The 21,936-nt window shown below is 41.6% G+C and overlaps 1 long non-coding RNA gene across 3 annotated transcripts in view; it reads left to right on the top strand.

Annotated features, from left to right (window-relative positions):
* Positions 1-21,936, top strand: part of LOC133364010 (uncharacterized) — a 179,922-nt gene that overhangs the window by 102,563 nt on the left and 55,423 nt on the right. The window contains exon 3 of one of the 3 annotated variants that reach the window (XR_009757803.1): positions 19,796-20,282. The exons of the other annotated variants lie outside the window; for them this stretch is intronic. This is a non-coding gene — a long non-coding RNA (uncharacterized LOC133364010). Of the gene's footprint in view, positions 1-19,795; positions 20,283-21,936 lie in introns of those variants that run through there. 3 annotated transcript variants of the gene reach the window in all.

Here is a 21,936-nt window from a genome sequence, read left to right on the forward strand (position 1 = left end):
TGCAGTAGTCCAACTGGGATGTAACTAAGGCGTGTGCCACTTTCGTCAAATCAGACATCTTCAGAAACAGGCGCAGCTGGCGAACCAGTCTTAGCTGGGCGAAGGCGCTTCTGGACACAGCCGAAACCTGGGCTTCCAGGTTCAAGGCCGAGTCCAGAAGCACACCCAGCTGCGAACCTGGGTCCTCGGGGGGAGTGTAACCCCATCCAACACAAGTAAATTCCCCATTGCCAGTTTTGTCCCACGATTGACGTAGAGCATTTCTGTCTTGTCTGGATTTAATTTCAACTTATTTGAAATTAAACTTATATATCCCGGAGCTGAGAGCAATGAAGCAAGAGAGGAGGAGGCTTGAGTGCAGATGGAGACGTACTCCTGACGGATGCAATTATGCCTTGGTAAGTGCCTCTACTACGTTGTATATAGAAGCGGTGAGGGCAGTGAAAAAGCGATATTTTGCTGCCACCATTAATTCATCCCTCAACCGCCCAGCGGAGCTTTTTAAAATTGTCTGAGGGCTTTTACACTCTAGTCCTCAGGACATTATAGAACCATCAGAAACCTGCTGTAATGAGTTCGCCCGGCACTTCCAAGATAAAATCTTATGCATCCACCGGGACTTAGACTCCAATATTATGGCAGTTGAACCAGATGAGGTATCCAGAGCACAGTCTTGTCCTCATTTATTGGATGAGTTTCAGTTGGTACAGCTTGAGGACATTGACAAGGTACTTGGACTGGTCCGTAAAACCACTTCTGTTCTGGATCCTTGCCCCTCTTGGCTAGTGAAAGCTGGCAGGGCTGGAACGGCCGGTTGGGCCAGGGAAGTGATAAATGCCTCCTTGAGAGAGGGAGTGGTCCCTAGCTGTTTGAAAGAGGTGGTAGTGAGACCACTCCTGAAGAAACCTTCCTTGGACCCAGATAATTTGAACAACTATAGACGGGTGGCGAACATTCCATTCCTGGGCAAGGTCTTAGAACATGTGGTTGCTGGCCAGCTCCAGGTGCTCTTGGATGAAACCGATTATCTTGATCCATTTCAATCCGGTTTTAGGCCCGGCTTCGGCACTGAAACAGCCTTGGTCGCCCTCTATGATGACCTATGTCGGGAGAGGGACAGGGGGAGTGTAACTCTGTAGATTCTCCTTGATCTCTCAGCTGCTTTTGATACCATCGACCATGGTATCCTTCTGGGGAGACTCATGGAGTTGGTAGTTGGAGGTAATGCTTGGCAGTGGCTACGCTTTTACTTGGTGGATCGTCTCCAGAAGGTAGGGCTTGGGGAGCACTGCTCGATACCCTGGACTCTCCGCTGTGGAGTCCCGCAGGGATCGGTTTTGTCCCCTATGCTTTTTAACATCTACATGAAGCCGCTGGGTGCGGTCATCAGGAGTTTTGGAGTGCGTTGTCACCAGTATGCTGATGACACGCAACTCTATTTCTCCTTTTCATCTTCTTCAGGTGAGGCTGTTAATGTGCTGAACTGATGCCTGGCCGCGATAATGGACTGGATGAGAGCTAACAAACTTAGGCTCAATCCTGACAAGACTGAGACGCTGTTGGTGAATGCCTTCTCGGCCCAGATGGTGGATGTCCAACCTGTTCTGGATGGGGTTACACTCCCCCTGAAGGAACAGGTTTGTAGCTTGGGGGTTCTTTTCAATCCATTCCTGTCCCTCGAGGCTCAGGTAGCCTCGGTGGCACGGAATGCATTCTACCATCTTCGGATGGTAGCCCAGCTACGCCCCTACCTGGACAGCGATGACCTCGCCTCAGTTGTGCATGCTCTGGTAACCTCGAGATTGGACTACTGCAATGCACTCTACGTGGGGCTGCCTTTGAAGACAGTTCGGAAACTACAGCTAGTGCAAAACGCGGCAGCCAGACTGTTGACGAGGACGAGACGGTCCGCACATATAACACCTGTTCTGGCTCGTTTGCACTGGCTACCTGTTCGTTTCCGGGCTAGATTCAAAGTGCTAGTTTTGACTTATAAAGCCTTACACGGCCCGGGACCACAGTACCTGGCGGAACGCCTCTCCCAATATGAACCTACCCGCTCACTACATTCAACATCAAAGGCCCTCCTCCAAGTTCCGACCCATAGAGAGGCTTGGAGGGTTGTAACAAGATCCAGGGCCTTTTCAGTGGTGGCCCCTGAATTATGGAACAGTCTCCCCGATGAGGTACGCCTGGTGCCTACACTTCTATCTTTCCGGCGCCAGGTCAAAACCTTTTTATTTTCCCAGGCATTTTAATATATTTTATTAGTTTTTAATATGTACCAGATTGTTTAATTGTTTAATATTGTTTAATATGTTTGCCTTTTAGTGTTTTTATGTGATTTTATTGTATTTTACCTACTGTTGTGCACCGCCCAGAGAGCCTTCTGGCTGTGGGCGGTATAAAAATTGAATAAAATAAATAAAATAATAATTGTCTACCACAATTAGAGGGAGGCTTTTCTGCCTTAGCATTATCTTTGGCTTGTATAAGCATGTTAACAGCATCCACAAGGGTGATCAATAAGCTGTTGCATTCGGAAATATACTCTTTCACAAGATCCAGTTCCTCAAGTATAAGTAACTTCCAACCCAAAGGGTGGACATGATTTCCAGAAGTAAATACGGAACTAGTCACATTGTTTCTAGACCAACTATCCACAGATGTATTGGGGTTGGGAAGTGATAGTTCCAGCACTTGGGGGTATATTTCTCTAGGAGCCTCCATCACACGTGATGACAAACCTCCATCCGATGGAAAATAGAAGGCTGCGTCCTTTAATTCATTTGCTAGATTTTGAGAAGAAGAGTTTCCACTTAAATGGAATGTTCCCAATTTATAATCCAGTGACCAATCCAAAGAAGACTCAGGAGGCACTAAAGGTTCCTGTAATACCTCCCGGGTACAGGAATCATCTTGATCAAGTGGGGCAGGCTGAGTAATCTTTGTTTGTTGAGGGCTAAGGGGCTCATCTCGTTCACATTGAGTGATGCCCAGATCTTTACACTTCTGCCTCGTTAACACCATTTGAATATTTAATTAAAGCCCTTATTATCAGATAATAAACACAAATTAATGAAAAATAGCTGCAATGGCGGATTATGAAGCAACGCTTCTATGTAGTGAGTAATCCACCTCAGTTTTACTTCAATCACAGTCCCACCACAGCCTTCGACGTTAATTTCTGTCTTACTTCTCTCAATTTCTAGTTCTAGATATGACCTTTGTAAACCCATACAAAAAATCACCTGATCTATACATGTTGGATTAATGTGCAAAATGGACCCTAGAGCTCAACCATACATCTGTATAATCTGTAATGTAAGCCCCTTGTACCTCCATTAATTTACCCTGGTCCAAATGATGTTGTCCGGTCACTGCCTTCCCATACTTTTCCCTCCCTTGAACCAGAGTTTCCAATCCCAAAAATACACGAAAAAGAAGAGAAACCGTGATCACAAACAGCTGCTGAAGGAGGTTGGTTGGTTTGACTCACAGTTTTCTATGTGGGTGGAATTTCCACATCTCCTGTTTCTGTTGGCATTCCATTGGCTCCCTCACTCCATTCCCTTCTGATATGAGTCAATCAGCAACACAACAAGATGAGAAGGAGGGTGTGGGCATTTGAGTACAAAGGAAATGCAAAGCAATCAGCTTAGGACTACCAGCAGACAATTCCAATAAGGAAAATACAGATGTTTCATAAAGTCTGAGCCTTTTCTCTTCTCCAATTGCTATGATGCAATTCTCAGCAGTTTAAACTTTTGGAACGATGTCTTTAGAATGCTGTCTTAAGTGTGCCAGGCTGAAAGCTCACCCCCCCTTTTGTGGGTCCATTTGTCTTTTACAAAAGGAGGGGTCAGGTTTAGCAACTTTTAGGGACAGGGTGTCAAATTGTAGCAACTTTCACTGGGAGTATGATGTAGGATATTCTCATGGGGACAGTTTATAAGCACACTGCCCGGGTGCTCATTGTGGCTCCACTACCCCTTGAAGTGGTAGCAAAGAAGAAGGACTTTTACACAGGGCAGCCTCTTAGCCTAACACAGACTCAAACTCCCTTTTTCTGATTCTCCCCAGCAAAGTATAGTTATCATATCAGAAGGAATAATAGGACTACCAGCAGACAATTCCAATAAGGAAAATACAGATGTTTCATAAAGTCTGAGCCTTTTCTCTTCTCCAAATGCTATGATGCAATTCTCAGCAGTTTAAACTTTTGGAACGATGTCTTTAGAATGCTGTCTTAAGTGTGCCAGGCTGAAAGCTCACCCCCCCTTTTGTGGGTCCATTTGTCTTTTACAAAAGGAGGGGTCAGGTTTAGCAACTTTTAGGGACAGGGTGTCAGATTGTAGCAACTTTCACTGGGAGTATGATGTAGGATATTCTCATGGGGACAGTTTATAAGCACACTGCCCGGGTGCTCATTGTGGCTCCACTACCCCTTGAAGTGGTAGCAAAGAAGAAGGACTTTTACACAGGGCAGCCTCTTAGCCTAACACAGACTCAAACTCCCTTTTTCTGATTCTCCCCAGCAAAGTATAGTTATCATATCAGAAGGAATAACTTGAAATACAATCCAATGCTCCTTCTGGTGCGTTTGTACCACACCAACCTTACCACCACCTCGCCTTCTACCCCCTGGCAAGCAGTAGCAATATGAGTGCCCAGAGGTCAGCTGAGCGGTGTTGCCCCACCATGCCATCTACAACTAGTCTTAGCTATGTTCCCTCAGCTTTCTCTGGTCTTTGCCTCACACCTCCCTCATCAACTGACATCATTTTTCTCCACTGAGTTAATTGCCTTTTCTTCACTGACTTGAATCTCCAGTCAAACAGATTCTGTTGTCTCCTAGACCAAAATGAATGCACTTCATCCAGGCTCAGTCTCTAAATACTAAAAGCACCCCCCTTTCTTTTCAGCACTTGGCACCAATGATGTATCACTAAACAGACCTGCAACGTAGTAATACCACAAGGCCTCAAATTCTGCCAGATACACTCTAGCATCACCTGAGGCCACATACATCTTTTCCAAAGCAGAAAACATCAGCATAGCCACAGCATTTCTCCACACAGGGGTGTGGCCATGGTTTACAGGGTATAGGATGTGGTGTAAGTGTGCTGTTTCTCCATGCCATCATGGGCCCGTTCACACAGAAACTTACAGTGAGATATAGGCTACTTGCATCCCCATTTGATTTGCAGGGTTTACATGATGTTGCAAGCAAAGAGAAGGTGTGTCGCTGCTTTTCTCTTTAAATCTGAATTAAACCAACCTGCTGAAAATGCGAAAAGTGAAGGAAAAACCATCTCCTCTTTGCTGTGTTCCTCCCATGTAGGCGCTTTGCTCCAATGCTTTTTGCTGGGGGGTGGATCGTCACTTTCAGATATTCCCCTTTCTCTGCCCACTAAACTCTCCATGAAATTCATTTTGTTCCCATTGGCTTAACCAGCCACTTCTGGTCGCTCTAGCCTTCCTTTCCTCCCCTTCCCCCCTGTTAAGTTCCTTCCTTCGCTTTTACTTTTGTGGTTGAAATAAATAATAACGAAGGCCAAACACATCACTAGAATGCGGTGGCCCAGGAAGAGTAATTTGCACACACTCCCAGCCTTGTTTATAGGCAATGATAGCTTGGGCAAGACCTGTGATGCTCTAACAGTGATGGTCATTCCCTCCTTGTCTCTGTGGCTGGAGGGGGATTTGGGTTTTTACCCTAACCCTGAGCGAAGGGGGGGAGTAATGGAAAGATACGCTTGGTTGGACACACACCTCAGAGTGAGGAGGGCAAGGAAGAGGGGCTGGAATTGGGGCAGCGACCACCTTGTCCGCTCAGAAGGCTCTTCCCCGTAGGAACAGCACAGTCCCCTTGACAGCGGGACAGTGAAGCTCTGGAGCTTGTGTGAATGTTTCCTCCGAAGTAAGCCCCGCCGTGGTCAGTGGACCTCCTTTGTAGACAAATATGTATCAGGTTGTAGCCTAGTGTATTGCCCGCTCGCTTGAGGGTTAGCCCTGTTGAGGCTTACTTCTGAGTAAATAAGGACTGGGTAATCATTTGAGGCTGCAGTCTGCACACTTATGCACTGAAGTAAATCACACTCAACATGGTGGGCCTGACTTCTGAATAGGCAGGCTGCATAGTATTGCATTGCATAGCAGCAATTTTAGCACTTCCCGTGTGAATCAGCCCCATGCCCCACTCACAACTTCACTGACAGAGTGACTCCATGGTGTTCCAAATATGTATGGGGTGTTCCACCAGTGTAGTGGGACTTCTGCTAAATTCTATAGCCCTTCAGCTAGTACATCTTCAGCATATGTTCTAAAACTTGCAATCATAATTAAATTGCATTAGGTATGGGGAAACTTTGGTTCTCCAGATATTGTTGAATTACACCTCCCATCACCTGTGATTATTGGCTATGTTTGCTGGGGCTGATGGGAATTGTAGTTCAACAACAACTGGAGGGCCAAAGGTTCCCCACATACCTGAATTATATAGTCCATATATCAAAAGCACTTCACATAAATAATCTGTTATATTTATAACAGCCCTGCTGTATACAAGATATATAGGTAAGATAGGTCAATGTTATTACCCCCATATTTAGATGAACTGAGGCTGAGAGATAGTAGCTTGTCTGAGGCCACCTAATGAATTAATAGCTGCAGCGAGATTTGAACTGAAGGCTTGCTGGCTCACAGCCGAAACTCCACTGCCTATGCATATTGACAGTGTTAGTACTATATCACTAAATAAAGCATCATTCTCCATCTCCCTTTCTTCATTTCAAAATATGATTTTGGAGAAAACCAGGCTGCCAAATTGTCCATCAGTCTCAAAATTGTTTCATGATTAAAGAGGCTGGAATAGAAAATAGGAAGCAGGTAGATGTTAATAAATCATAGCCCAGTGGGAGAAGGGGAAAGTTACCTCTATCACAGTGCTTTCTAGAATGTAGGACACGGAAGGAGAATGCCTCGGGGATCCTAGCTCCTCCTGACATTACATTTCCTTACTTACATTTTGAAAATATCTTTACAGAAGCGTTCTGGAAATGTATGAATGCCAGAAATGCATGTCTTTGTAATGACATCAAGGTCAAAGCCAAATACAAAGGCCAAACCTCTGTCCCAGTCATTCTGCGCTGAAAAGAATTATTTGGCAATTGAAGCTTAAGACTGACTGAGATGTACACTGAGGACCCAAATATATCATTGGGAATATGAAAAAGGTTCAAGTTCATGTCTCTACTGAACATTGGAACTCACTGGATTGTCTTGAGCAAGTTGCCATCATGAGAATAAGAGACTGATTGATTTTGTGTGTGAAATGGATAAATGTCTTATAAATGTTTAAGTTCAATATATATGTTTGTTTGTGTTACTTGATATGGCTAAACTGGTTCAGTTCCTGAAGCAATCTGTTTGGTTTAGATTTTGAGTCTTCTGCCATGGAATCACTTATAGTCTTTTGGATTTGAAACTCTCTCCTTCAGTGTTTCCCATCTGTACAATGGCCCAGTGTCTTCTGAGTGTCCAAAATGCTTAATTCCTTAATATGCTGCAGATATATGTGGTTGGGCTCACCTACTTCCATTTAGTTCTTGCTTTGTACTTATGACACAGAAATGTTTCTATTATTGTTGTTGTTGTTAATAATAATAAATTATTGGGTGAAGGTGGATGTGTGTGTGTTTTTTAAAAAACGACAACAGTATATAAGGTTGTGGAGTAACCCTTCTTAGGAAGGCTACACAACAGAAGCCCTCCAAAATCTACCAAAATTAAGATCCAAATGCCTGGGAGAAGAAAAATGTTTTCTCCTGGCTCCTAAAGATGGCTAATGATGGCACCGGGCATACCTCCCTTGGGGAGAGTGTTCCACAAACTGAGAAGGCCTTTTCTTGTGTTGCCACTCTCCACACCTCCTTCAGAAGGAGCACACAAAGAAGGGCCTCTGATGCCAAGAGTAGGGTTGGTATATATAGGGGGAGGCATTCCTTGAGGTATTGGGATCCTGAGTTGTATAAGGCTTTATAGGTCAAAACCGACACTTTGAACTGAGCCTGGAAACTAATTGGTAACCAGTGCAGTTGCGCCAGAATTGGTGTTATATGCTCAAACCTTCTTGTCCCAGTGAGCAGTCTGGCTAAGCTGGCTGGGGTTGATGGGTGTTGTAGTCCAACAACAGCTGGGGACCCAAGGTTGAAGAACAATGCCTTAGTTGAAAATATTTTCTGTAGGGTTTGCTCCCAGGTGAATGAACTCTTCCGCTTGCTGCTGGACCCCACTCTGGGTGCACAAACCCCCTAAATGCCAAGATGCTGTCCCTTGACTCTCCTGGGACCCATTCCTTGATCCCACAAATCCCCACTTCTGGGGCTCTGTCCAAGTATCATAATTTCATATTTTAGGGATTTGCACTGCTGCTCCTGGTTCAAGTCCTTGACTCATAGACATCTTTTTTAAAAAAGATATTTATTGTTGTTTATTCCAGAATGAAATTCCACATCTACAAAATAGATTTTAAGGTGGGTGCCAGGGTTGTTGTTGTTATTATTTCATATGCTGCTTTATATTTTCACAAATATATAATCTAATATATATCTAAGTGGTTTAAAACACCAAATAGAATATTAGAAAATATCAACATAAAAATATATAAATCAAATATAAAATTACAATAACAAATTAAAAAATTACAGTTGTTAGCTTCCACCCCCCCCAGCTATGTTCCCATGTCTTCAAGAATTGCATAACAGGCAGAACTGGTGGGAGGAAGGATAAGTCAAATAATAAATAAAAACATAGATAAACTTTGGTACGGAAACCTTTTCTTGGCATGGAAATACACTGGGGGAATAACTTCACGTTTTGCAGTGGAACATGGTGGCATGCAGCTGTCAAAGGCACAGGATCCTTGACTGGGAAAACCAGGTGCCAACGGCCCTCCCTTTCCCTTAATTCTGTGCGCCACCATTGCTTTCCAGCTGTGCCTCCCTTTCCTCTCTCCCTCATTCCAGAAATGGCAAAGCAGTGCCGAGTAATTGCTGGAGCCGGAAGGGCTCACACCCTTGCACTCTGGTTGGTTTGGAAGGATGTTTGGGAAGGGGAAGTGGCAGGAATGGCTTCCCCTTTTGCCCAGTGGCCCTTCCTGTTTCTCCCCACTAGCCATGTGGAGCTGGTGGTGGGCACTTGCCTCACCTCATCAAAGGGCTTTTTTCCCACTGTTGGAGCAGAGGGAGAGGTACAATGGGGATTGCCCCACTCTCTCAGCTGGTTGTTGTCCTCCAGCTACAAGAAGCTGGCACCAGATACTTCCTTTGCCTCTGGATGGGTTTTTCTGAATATATGGCTGGGTGGGTGCTGCAATATGCTTTCTGCGTTTCAGCAGAGAGAGGAGAGGTATGTATGCATGCGGGGTTTCTCTGTCTGTGTGCCCTCAGCGAGACAGGGAGAAATGGGCTTACTCAGAGAGAGAGAGGAAGGGATGTATGTGTGGTCTCTGCATGCATGTATGTGTGTGTATGAGAGAGAAAGAGATAGAGAGAGAGATGTCTGGAGAAAGAGAGGGGGGAGAGGTATGTATTTATGTCTGTATGAGAGAGACAAAGATGTATGTTTGGTGTATGTGAGAACCTGGTGTAGGGTTGCCAAGTCTCCAGTTTTTGTCCAGAAACTCAGAATTTTTGGGATCCTTTTTGGGTCTCTGGGTGAGTTGCCCCAATTTCCAGACTCTCAGCTTTCATTTTTTTAAAAAATTAAGTTTCTAGGTGGTCTGATTCAAGTGTTGTACACCAAAACGTCACACACATCCCAACTTCTGTTAAATGAGCTCTTCGCTGGCTGCTCTAACCCAATTCTTTCAGATTTGTAGCCAATAAGTGAAATCAGGGTTGTGATTGACAAGGGATTTGTTGACCTCCAACCAATAGCTAGAACCCACTGCAAGTGTAGAAAACAGCTGTCTTTTCCTGCTTGTCTGAAAATCTCATAAATTAAGTAAGTTTATAGCTTTCTGTCTGTGTGCAGGAGATGTAGAACAAAAAATCACAGCAGGATGTTGGTGGGCAATTGTTTACTGTACACAATTGCAGTTATGATTATTATAAAAGTGTACATGCAGGGTTTTTAAAATAACTTGCAAAAATAGCATATTATACATTTTATCTTTCAAATAATTTTTGAACAGAAATTTGAAAGAAGTGTACATGCTGCTTATGGTGCCATTACAATGTGTTATGATTTTCTAATAATGAGGAGTCAAACAAGTTTAAATTTTCCTGGACTGTGGAAGAGGGCAGTTTATTTGTCTAATTCATAGCCTGTTTTGAAAACCTTCTTCCCAATATGAAGCTTTAATCCTATACTCACTTTTCTGGGACTAAAGCTGCAATGTTAATCCCACATACTTGAAGTAAACCCCATTGAACTCAATAGAATTTACTTGTTGAGTAGAGATGGTTAGGATTCTGCTGTAGACCAATGGGACTCGTGAGTGAACATAGCAAAGGATTGTGTTTGTGTTGTAAATCTTTCTCCCCTCCCCCCTTGATTCCTATTTTTAAAGCAACTAGGCAGGGCTTACTTAGGTGTCACTGTTTTTATTTTGTAGGAAACTAATACCGATTTTTTTAAAAAAAGTTCTGCAATGACCAACTAGTTTTGACAATAAACTATTATATGGGGTGTATGCATTTTTACATCTCCAGTGTGTGTGTACATTAGAGTTGCCAGGTTCAGAGCCTGAGAGTGATCCTGTATCTTTAGGAGAAGAGGAAGTCAGCCAAGTGCAGGTGTTCTTGCAACACTGTAATGGACAAAACTACAAGGTGGAATTCTCCCTTCCTCCCCCTGCACAACTTTTAATGATACAGAAGACCTCTTGGTCGCCAGGCCTGGCTTGGATATGGGATCACTCTCAGGCCCTGAACCTGGCAACCCTAATTGAATACATTGCTTCTGAGTAAACAATCATAGGATTGCACTACAAATATCTTTACAGGTTGTGTCAATAATAAATATCTCTGACAGTCATGCTTATATAAATATTTCTTCATACCAGGTCCCGATAAGTATTAGATTTCACACTATGCTTGTACATTATTACTTCCTCTACATTTTAAGTGTGCCCTTCTTCCTTGGGGTTGTCATGGTTCCCCTTTGTTTTCATCCTGAGGGGCAGATTAGGCTGAGAGATGGTGAGTAGCCCACGATTACCCAGTAAACTTTATAGTTCATTTCCATTAAAAAAATTAATTAAAATGATTTATATGCTGGCAAAATTTATTAAGTAGATCCACACAATACATTTAAAGCAGATTCAACTCACATTTAAAGTGCATGACTTCCCCTAAAGAACCCTGGGAAGTGTAGTTTCCCCCTCAGAGTTATTGTTCCCACCACATTTAACAAACTACAGTTCCCATGTTTCTTTGGTGGGATCCATGTACTTCAAACATGTTTAATGTGCTTTAAATGCATGGTGTGGATCTGCCCTAGGTATGATACACATTCATTAGTGAATTGAAAAGAACAATTTTAAAATATACTTTTTAAAACAGGTTAAGGGCTGTAGCTCAATTGTAGGGCATAAGCTTTGCATACAAAGGTCCAATACCCAATATCTGGAAAAGACTATTGCCTGGAATCCTGGAGAGCCAATGCTAGTCCATGTCATCAGCACTGAGCTAGATGGTACCAAATGGCCTGTGTGGGTATAAGGCATTCCTTTGTTCCTAAAAGAGCAAAGAGACCACAGTGACCCCAAAATTTATTTATGTATTTTATTTACAACCTCAAAGCAGTTTACAGAAGAAAATAAAACAATAAAATTATTGGCAAAACCAGCTAAAGACATGCATTTAAAAACATTCAAAATAGCAAAGCCAACAATGAGTTAAAATATTGAAAAACATAATAGCTTCTACATGCCTGGGTAGGCTTGCCTAAACAAAAATGTTTTTAGCAGGTGCTGACAAGAATACAATGAAGCTGTCTTCCTAATGTCAATAGGCAGGTAGTTCCAAAGCGTAGGTGCTTCCACACCAAAGGACTCATTTCTTACAAGAGCAGAACAAGTACTATGTGGCACCAGTAACATGGAAAGCATACCTTGAGCTTGGCCTGGCAGCAAATCAGCAACCAGTGCAGATTTCAGAGCAGAGGTATTATGTGCTGATAGGGTCTTTCATGTGGTCAGCTCAATCCCCTTAAACCCACTGATGATGCACGTTATTTGCATGATGGTTTGTTTCTTGCACAAAAGTGGTAAAAGAGAATTCACATACTGGGAAGTGTGGCTTCAATTGCTGCTGTTCCCAATCTACTGCCTGTGAAGGTAGACCAAACCTGTGTGTTTTCTCTCTGTCAATTATTACTCACTGGAACTGGGTTGGCTGTCAAAGTGAGTTTATAGCAGCTCACAGAATAGGCAGGAAAGAATAGAGAATCTTCTTAACTCTTACTCATTTCTCAAACCTCTCTCTGCAGTGAAGGGTCAAATCTGTAAAGACATTTGGATCAACCACATTAAAGGCAGGCAGGGCATTCCAGGCAGGGGGTTGCCAACCCTGCTTTGATATGGATATTGTTGCAGAGGATTTCTAGTCAAGCCTTACCAACAATACAATCCTAACCATATCTACTCAGAAGTAAGTCCTGATGAGTTCTATGGGGCTTAGTCCTTCAGTAAGTGTGTTTAGAACGGCAGCATTCAGGGGCATCCATCTTTATTCCTGAGTGCTCCCATCTAACATCTCCACAAAATAAGCTTTCTTCCTACAATGGCCTTCTGGTGACTAGCCTGGCCTAAGGGCACTTAGGGTCTCACTCATGTCAGCAATCATGCTGGAGCATTCTGCACTAACTGCAGCCCCCAGGCCAGGTTGTGCTGCATGGGGATTTCTGTGACCGTGACTGATGGCTACCAGGATTTTTTAGTTTTAGTTAGGAAACCTGACTGGTTGTGGGATGCTGAGTTTTCTGTCTTACTCATAGGAATCTTGTTGTGGTTGGTATGGTATTGCATTTAGGAAATCATCACTTTCTTTTATTTTTTGCTTTGCATTTTTTTTACCACTGATCTCACTCCTTTACAACCATATAGGCAACAACTGTTGTTTCATGCGCTCAGCTCAACCCCCTTAAACCCACTGATGATGCATCTTGTTGTTTTCATGATGGTTTGTTTCTTGTCCAATAGTGGTAAAAGAGAGTTCACATACTGGGAAGTGTGGCTGTTATTCCCAACTACTGCCTGTGGAGGTAGACCAAACCGTGTGAGTTTTCTGTCTGTAAATTATTACTCACTGGAATTGGGTTGGCTGTCAAAGAGAGTTCATAGCATCCCACAGGATAGGCAGGAAAGGGCTCAGAATCTTCTTAACTCTTACTCATTCCTCAAACCTCTACACTAAAGGGTCAAGTTTGTAAAGAGGTTTGGAGTAGCCATGTTAAAAGGAAGGCAGGACATTCCAGGCAGGGGATTGCCAACCCTGATTTGATATCAGTATCGTTGCAGATTATCCCTAGTCAAGCCTTACCAACAGCACAATCCTAACCATATCTACTCAGAAGTCCTTACTTCCATATACACAATGGTTGTTCCATGCACTCTGCTCATCCCCCTTAAACCCACTGAGTGTGTCTCTGTGGTCAGTATATGTGTGGTTGAGTGCATGTGTGTGTGTGATGTGGCCACTTTATATATTTTTTCTCATACTGGGGAATTCTTCCTCTGGTATTAGACAGCAACAGCATGATTGTGTGTGAGTGTTGTTTGGGGAATTATTATTGTGGGATCTCCATTATCAGGACCAGCAGGACATTGCTGACTTCCAATGGTGCACATGAGATTTCCGGGCAGTGGGAAGAAGCATTTCTGCACACACTCTCTCTCAATGTGCATCATGCTATGGTCCCATGCACTGTTTTATGCCATGTCCCATGGAGCCATTTTGTGTAATGTCATACCCCCATAAGCAGCCATTCTGTAACTGACACCCACAATACTTTCTCAAAATTTGAAATGTGCCCACTGGTCCAAAATGCCAATGACCCCTCTTTTATGGGATTTCTTTGGTGTTGATGAATGTAAGGATTTAGTTGATTGAAAACCTTTTCTTTTTTTGGGGGGGGGGAGACTAACATAAGTGGATTTTTCAATCTTTTAGTAAAATCTGTAAAAACTGCTACAGTCGACTGTAATGCATGAGGTTTTGCATGTGACAACATCCTGTGATCTGAAAAGGGTTTTTTTTATGGTCCTTTACATAAAATAAAATTTGTATTTTTTTAAAGAGCAAGAGATGAAATGAGAATGGAAAATCACTTGTACAATGAAAAGCCTGAATCTGCTTTGTAGTACTGGCATTATGAAAGCGAATGTTTAGCTACAAAAGAGTTGTGAAAGACTTATATATTCTTTTTCTATTCACTTTGCAAGTTGCCTCTTAATAACAAAACAAACCAACAAAAACCAGCCCTCTACCCCCAAAATGGAGTGTGGGTTCCTGTGGAGAACATGATTTGTGACTGAAGTACCCAAGCAGTTCAGCAGTGAATTTGGATTCATGTCCACTTTGAAAAAGAGGTCACCAACTCCATTATTTCTTATACTGAGTGTGATTGTACCTTCTATGCTAAATCACAAAATGGAACAGTGCAAATCTTATCAGCCATCATTTCTTTCATATTAGCAAGATGACAAATTGCTGCAATTTGGGTATTTTACTAGAATATTAACAAAGTTGGCTCCAATCTACTCTAGTAAATAATACAGGTTGCGGAATTATTGTGGAATACTCTGCTTTGTATGGTGTGTTTTAACATCTATGTGGCTTCTCAGTGCATGAAAATTCTGCCATTGATACCAGCTAAAACCTTACTGTCTCATTATGATGTGCATCACAGTATTTGCGCCTCTACGGGGTTTTGACATTCCAAGGTTTTAATATCGTAAAGGTCACACTTGAGCACAGAAAGGCTAAAAGGTTGCTAAAGGAATCTTTTACTGCCCCCTCCCAAATCAATTCTCTGAAACCTAATGTGACATTCGCAAACATCCCTACATCTGTTATATTAATTAATAGAGAAAACACAGTTGTTATACTGACAGTTACTGTTAGCAAAATTATAATATAACAAAGACATATATTGCAATTCCATTAAAACATAAAGTTCAGACACTAATTTGCTTTCTATGTTGTCAACCTCAGTGCAGATCTGTTTCTCAAAATCATGACCAATATGTTCACTGTTATATTGATGCTATGGAGCAGCAGTAGGTAAAAAAATATTATGGCCTTAGAATTTTACTGTTTACTTCAAGAATATTTTTGATAGTTGGAGTTCACTGGCTCGTCAGGTACAATAATGTTTTCCAAAAGCACCCATTATGACTTGGATCCAAAGTAGCATGATTGATTCTCCTGGCAAAATCCCCCCCAGACCTATAAAAGAGGCAAACTTGGGGAAAGGTGCAAGAAACTGTTTAGCATTCACAATCGTATTAATGTCTGTCTATATATCTGCATGTCCTGCATTTGGTGAAGAGTATGATGTAAAAATGAACTGGCAATTTTGAGGGCTTCTACTGGACAAGCATAGTTCTATCAGTATTCCCACCATCATTTAAATATAAAATTCTCAATTACCACAAGCCTAAACCCAAGATAAATTTATTTTTTTATATATCTGGGCCAAACTACAACTTACGCTTAGTGTGTACTATGCTGCTACTTCTCTCGTTTTCCTTAAATTAACTATAACCAAGGTGGGCTGATAGTTACTGGGATCACAGCACAAGGGGAGAGGTTTATCCCTTCCTTATCCAGCCATGACCCCTCTCCAGATATTCCCCCCCCCCCAGCCATAATGGGAACTTGACATCAACTTGGAACTTTTTTACTAAGACTCATAGACATACAGGGGATTTTTTTGGAGGGTTCCATGACTGGGAAGGGTAGGAATAAATCTGTGATCCCAATAGCAAATTCCTCCCAGTAGCTTTAATTCATTTAAGAATAAACAAGAGATACAGTAGCTGAGGCCTGCACATTAAGCATAAGGTTTGACCCACAGTTGCCACATAATAATTATGACTTACTTCTCCAGTTTCACAGACTTGGTGGATATATTCCTGATGAAATGCTTTCAAAGAAATAAGAACCAGTCTTCTCACAGGCAGAGTTAAAAATAGGAAGTAGAGAGATCCCAAAGGTATAACATCTGTGATGTTTGGGTCCATTTCAAGTAGACATTCAGCAGCTTTTCCTTCTCTTGGTTGCCGCTTCTTTATTTCTTTTTCTCTGCCCAAAGTACCACTTAATTTGTTGGCTGTGGCCATGGCAACCCATGTAATTTTGTTGAAGGTCCATGACAGCATCAGGTGGATTGTCAGACCCCTACTCAGGGTCTGGTCTCATAATGGATCTTTCACACTGGCCGCAGCACAGGTTTCTCATGATCCCACTACTAGACACCACCACTTGACACTCTGTAACGCAATACTGCCCTAAGACTGTGCCTTAGTCTCCTCCACAGACTGTTATGTAGTGTCTGGGTGCACTTACGGGCCACAATCCCCCGTATCTTTCTGCCTTTAAAGATTACAACCCTGGGTTGCTTTTGGATACCTACTGTTACACTATCCCTTCACTGCTGTGACCATTGATACTGTTCCCAGCTTTGGTATTTGCTCTGCCCACCATTCTGGTCTGTAATATCCCAGCCAAGGATTAGGTGTGTTGTTAAACCAAAACTATTTATTAACACAAGGAATAAACAAGATTACTTTAAGTTCAGTCAACATGCGTATGGTTACATATAATAGTTTTCTCTTTATATCTCTTAGTCCTAAAACCTGCCTTACTACACTCCTAAACACAAATCCACCCCTCCAAAACACAGAACCAACAACCAAACAACCACTCTCCAATTGTCATTCTCTCATTTATACCTTCAATCACCCATACACTCAGCCAATCACAACCCAGCATTCTTCAACATTCCAACCCATGTACTCCCCCCTCTCACTCACTCTACTTACCACATTTATCCTACAAAACTGACACTTATCATAATTACTGTACTACAGGGGCATCACATGGACCACCACAGTCAAAAGGATTAATAGACGTGAAAGCAAATGAGGCCAAGGAGAGCAAGGGCAAAATGAAGAAAGTGATGTAGAGAAAAGAACAGTATAAAACCCAAAGCAATCCATATGCATTCATATGGATGCCACAAATTACACTTTTTCAATATTATTTATTTGTTTATTGCATTTGTATACCACCCCATAGCCGAAGCTCTCTGGGCGGTTTACAACAATTAAAAACATTAAAAACAAATATACAAATTTAAAAACACATTTTTAAAAAGCAATTTAAAAACACATTTTAAACACATTTAAAAGCAATTTAAAAACACATTTAAAAACAATACAGATGCTTTTGTTGTTTTCTTGTTTCCAATTTCCTTGTTGCAAACCCCTATATGAAGTAACCTGATCTGTACCTCTCAGATTAATCTATAGGATACAAAATCTGATGTTTCTCAGGGAGTGATCACCTTGCCACCATAATCCATGCTCAGGTGACATAATATGCCAGCCCTGAGTTGAGGATTGTCTGCTGCTGTATTATTGTACTGTTTTTTTTCCTATTTGATTTGCTTTAACTACTTGAGTTTATTTTATTGGTTATAATAGTAATTTATGTTGTAATTCACCCTGAGATCATGAATTGGTCTATTGTCAATAGGGATGGGTGAATATGTCACCTACGATTTTTCTCAGTTTCTCATTTTTTCCCATCTAAGGTTCAGTTCTCCACATTTCCACATCAATTTGCATTGTTTAAAGGTATCTTCATGAAAATTCATCAGTATTTTAGTGTGAATTTCTCCTAATCGACATCTATTTTTTCTTAATATGCACTTTAGCTTGCAAAGCAATTTCCCCTAATATAACGATTTGTGGTATGTTATTTTCACTAGTATATGCATTTTTGTACACATTTCTGGACTGGAGAACTGCACTGCAAAATTCAACAAAGTGCAAATTTCTAAGGATGGCTCTGTTTTGGTTTGCGTATTGTTTTGGAAAGTGTAAATTAGGTAGATCACCTACAAATGTAAACTGAATTAAATTTCTCTCCCATCTCTAACTGTCACATGTTCTCTATATTCTAGAATTCCCTAGCTAGCTGTGTTTAATCCCATAAAAAATCAAAACATATCCTAAGCAAACATAGTTTTTTTGTTTCTGTACAAGACAAAATACACTGAAAAGCTATTAACTTCCTTTCTATTTATAGTATGTAGATTATTTTCAAGCTCATTTCCCCTCTAGGTCAAAACTGTAAAGTTATTTGAAAAGAACTGTGGCATGGGTTGTTGTCTGTTTTAATTAAATCACACCAAGAGAGATGCATGGGGGTGTACCAATTTCAAGTTGTCAAAAAGTGGCAAATCTGCCAAATGCAAATGTAAGAAGAAAATATTTTTGTTATATTTCAGTTTGATGCATATTCTGAATATATTATGATATAAATGGTTGGAAATGGCTTGGGTTGTAAGCTGATTTTTAATTAGACTATTCCTGATGTTGTAATGTTTGTAAAGCTCACTTTTTAAGTCATCTGTCAGTTGCAAAACCCCACTGTTGGTGCATGACATCCAATTATATTAGTAAAATAAGCCGCATAAGGTGGATGGATGAAAAGGTGAAAATGATAAATTAAACTATACAGGAGCATAGGTTCGAAGTGCTACACACCTAGTTTTGCACACCAAAAGGAATTTTGGACACTTGCTTCTCAGCAGCAGTCCTGGTTAGCTCTTCATATGCACGCAGGCATTGATGTTGACTCTTCCACTTGGAAGAGATGAAGGGATGGAGTCTGAGAGTTGCTCTTCTGTTTTCATTTTATATGGCAAAAAAAGAGATATAAAGATTCAGACAAGTGATAACATGAACAACTACTTTAAAGCAAATAAACCTGATCCTGTTACTTCACTGGGGAGCTCTGTTAGGGGGTTATACGGCAGTTCCTTCTGCAGTAAGGGAAGGTGGATATTTATCTCATGCGGGATTTCCCTATGCAGATGGCCTGCTGGTTTAGAGTGGATGCTTCCACTGCTCTGTGTGCTTAATCAGGATGGAACCAGCTGCCTCGTCTCTGAGCCACCCAGCCGCTTCCAGGCAGGCCTTCCCCCCTCAGCTCAACTTCCAAGTAAATTTGGGGCTGGGGTGACTATAGTCTCTCCCACTGCCCACAATATGTGCCAAACGAAGAAGATTTTGTGATGCGACACAAATGTCTGCCATTCAAAGGAAATATATCAAAAATCAAACTAGGCATGTTCATGCCTTGGTCATGTGTGAAATAGCTCTTTGGATCTATTCTCTGATAGGAAAGAAAAAAAACTCCTCCATCCTTCCCAGTATTCTCCATTTGCAATAATGTCAGAGAGCTTGGCTATGGGCAAGTGAAATAATACACCACAAAAGTTATGTGCTGGTGGTAGAGGGCATCACAAGCATGACAAGGAGATATGCTTGGTACTGTGTGGAAAATGGTTTTCAGAATATACAGATTACAAAAAAGGTTTCCGACGGGTATGCAAAGGGAGGGATCATTTGGTTACTCCATTTGTTTTCATTTTTAAAAGTCCATTTGTTAAGTTATTTATTCATTTGCTTTTCATTCATTTTCATAACTAAGAACTAGTTCATTTGCTTTCATTATTCCCACTCATCTCCTTTTTTCTTTTCTCTCAGTAGGAGACCCAGCCAGTCTTCTGCTGTCTGTAACTTTTTGCATCCAATGACATCATAAACTTCCAGGCATCTGCAATTCTGACAAAGCATCAGCCTTGCCAAATCTAAGAAAGATCATCCAAAAAGTTTCCATTTTATAGGCATTTTGAAAAGGCACCCAAGCCACCCATCAGAGCTGCTTCCCATTGCTTTCAAATGGAGGCTCAGCTGCTTTCCCGTTTGTAATTTCTGTGTTTTTCATCCAATTGGCACAACATTTTCAGGCTTTCTTCTTACTACTATTTTTAACTATCGTGTGTGTGTTTGTGCATGTGTTTAACCTTTATTGATATTGTGACCTGTACAGGCTGTTCCAGGTGCTCCCATTTTTCATCTGAAAAGAAATCACTGAGAAATGGATAAAACAAATTAGAAATTAGAATTAGAAATGAATGGTTGTGTGTCCCCCCACCAGGATTAGAAACTCATTTGTTTACATCTCTATCCTTTTGTTAACAACTAAAATAAATTAAACAAATGGGGATCATTCATTTCATTTTTCATTTGTCTTTGAAAAAGCAGATGTGCAACCCTATTGTGCCTAAGGTGGGTGCCCATTATGAAGCAATATGCAGAAATATTAGAAACCACAAGGCATCTCAACCATCATCCATCCTCTTTAACCTAAATGGCAATCCAGAAAAACCTAAGTGGCAGACTGAAGTGAAAACACACCTGCCTGACAGCAGCAAAATTGGTCCAAACATATGTGTAGGAGGAAAGGCAGACCAAATGGTTCAAAAAAAGGTATGGGGCCTGGTAATGATGAAGAGAAGTTAGAAATGAGATTAAACAGGTTCAGCAACAAATTTCTCCTATTAACTTGTGAAGATTTGTTAGAAGCTGTGGTGCCCATGGACTCCTAGTAGGGGTAGGCAGATATGTCAGTTTCAGTTTCTCTCACTTCCTCATTCTTCCAATCTGAAGGTCAGTTCTTCACTTTACCTTTTTTAAAAAAAGGACCTAATGACAAGTCATCATTATTTTAGTGCAAATTTCTCCTAATATACACATTTTATGCAGTTTTGCCTAACATAATATTGTTGCAAACAATTTCCCCCTAATATATGCATTTTTGTCGACACTTTACCCCAGTATATGCATTTTCGTACACTTTATATGGCTAGCGCAGCCTTTCCCAACCAGTGTGCCTCCAGATGTTGTTGGAGCACAACTCCCATCTTTCCTGACAGTTGGCAATGCTGGCTGAGGCTGATGGGAGTTGTGGTCCAACAACATCTGGCAGCACACTGGTTGAAAAAGGCTGGGCTAGAGAATGGCATTATGATGTCTCTATTTTGAAGGATGGCTCTGTTTCAGTTTGGAAAGTGTGAACTAGATAGGCTCACCTTCAAATTTCTAATAAATAAATCTAATAAATAAATAAAAATGTGAAGTGAATCAAATTTCTCCCCCATTCCTAATTCCTAGTAGGTTCATAGCCCAACAGGCCTAGCTGTTTGGAAAGAGATGTGGCATTACTACCAACACACATGTCCCATATACACACTAATTACACGCTTAAGCCACTCCCCTTGAGAGAAGGGAGAAACAATAGCAGAAAAGCAGCATAGTGGTAAATAGTTCATGAGCTGGCAGCAGACTACAGCCAGGCAAAGATAGGAAAGAAAATCTAGGTAGAGACAACAAAGAGGTAGCCTTTCTAGGGATGCCTTGGCAATTTGAGCAGGGGCGTGTGTGTTTACACATTTGCTAGGGCAAGCACCCATACTCCGTATTTTTGTGTGTGTGAGCAGAAGTGAGGTGGGCCCAAGTAGGCACTTGCCTGGATTCATTGCAACATGTTCCACCTCTCTGCTGCCTGCTACCCTATTCCTTCCTGAAGGGAGACACTCACATTGGGAGTCAGGGCAGAGTAGCAGGAGATGACAAGGGCTCCTTTGAAGATGTCAGAGGGTTGCTGGCCTCTTCTTCCCTGTAACTCTTTGAAAAATGAAAAAAATGCTGTCCACGTAATAATGCTGGCACGTCTCCTTTTCTGCCAGCTCATTCTGGCATTTTCTGCTTGGGTCCATGATGACTGCATTTCAGCACCAATGGTCCCCAGTGGGAAAAGATGCTGCCCATTGTTTTGCTTCATTTAA

The sequence above is a fragment of the Rhineura floridana genome, chromosome 9, assembly GCF_030035675.1.
Source record: "Rhineura floridana isolate rRhiFlo1 chromosome 9, rRhiFlo1.hap2, whole genome shotgun sequence".
Classification (NCBI taxonomy): domain Eukaryota; kingdom Metazoa; phylum Chordata; class Lepidosauria; order Squamata; family Rhineuridae; genus Rhineura; species Rhineura floridana.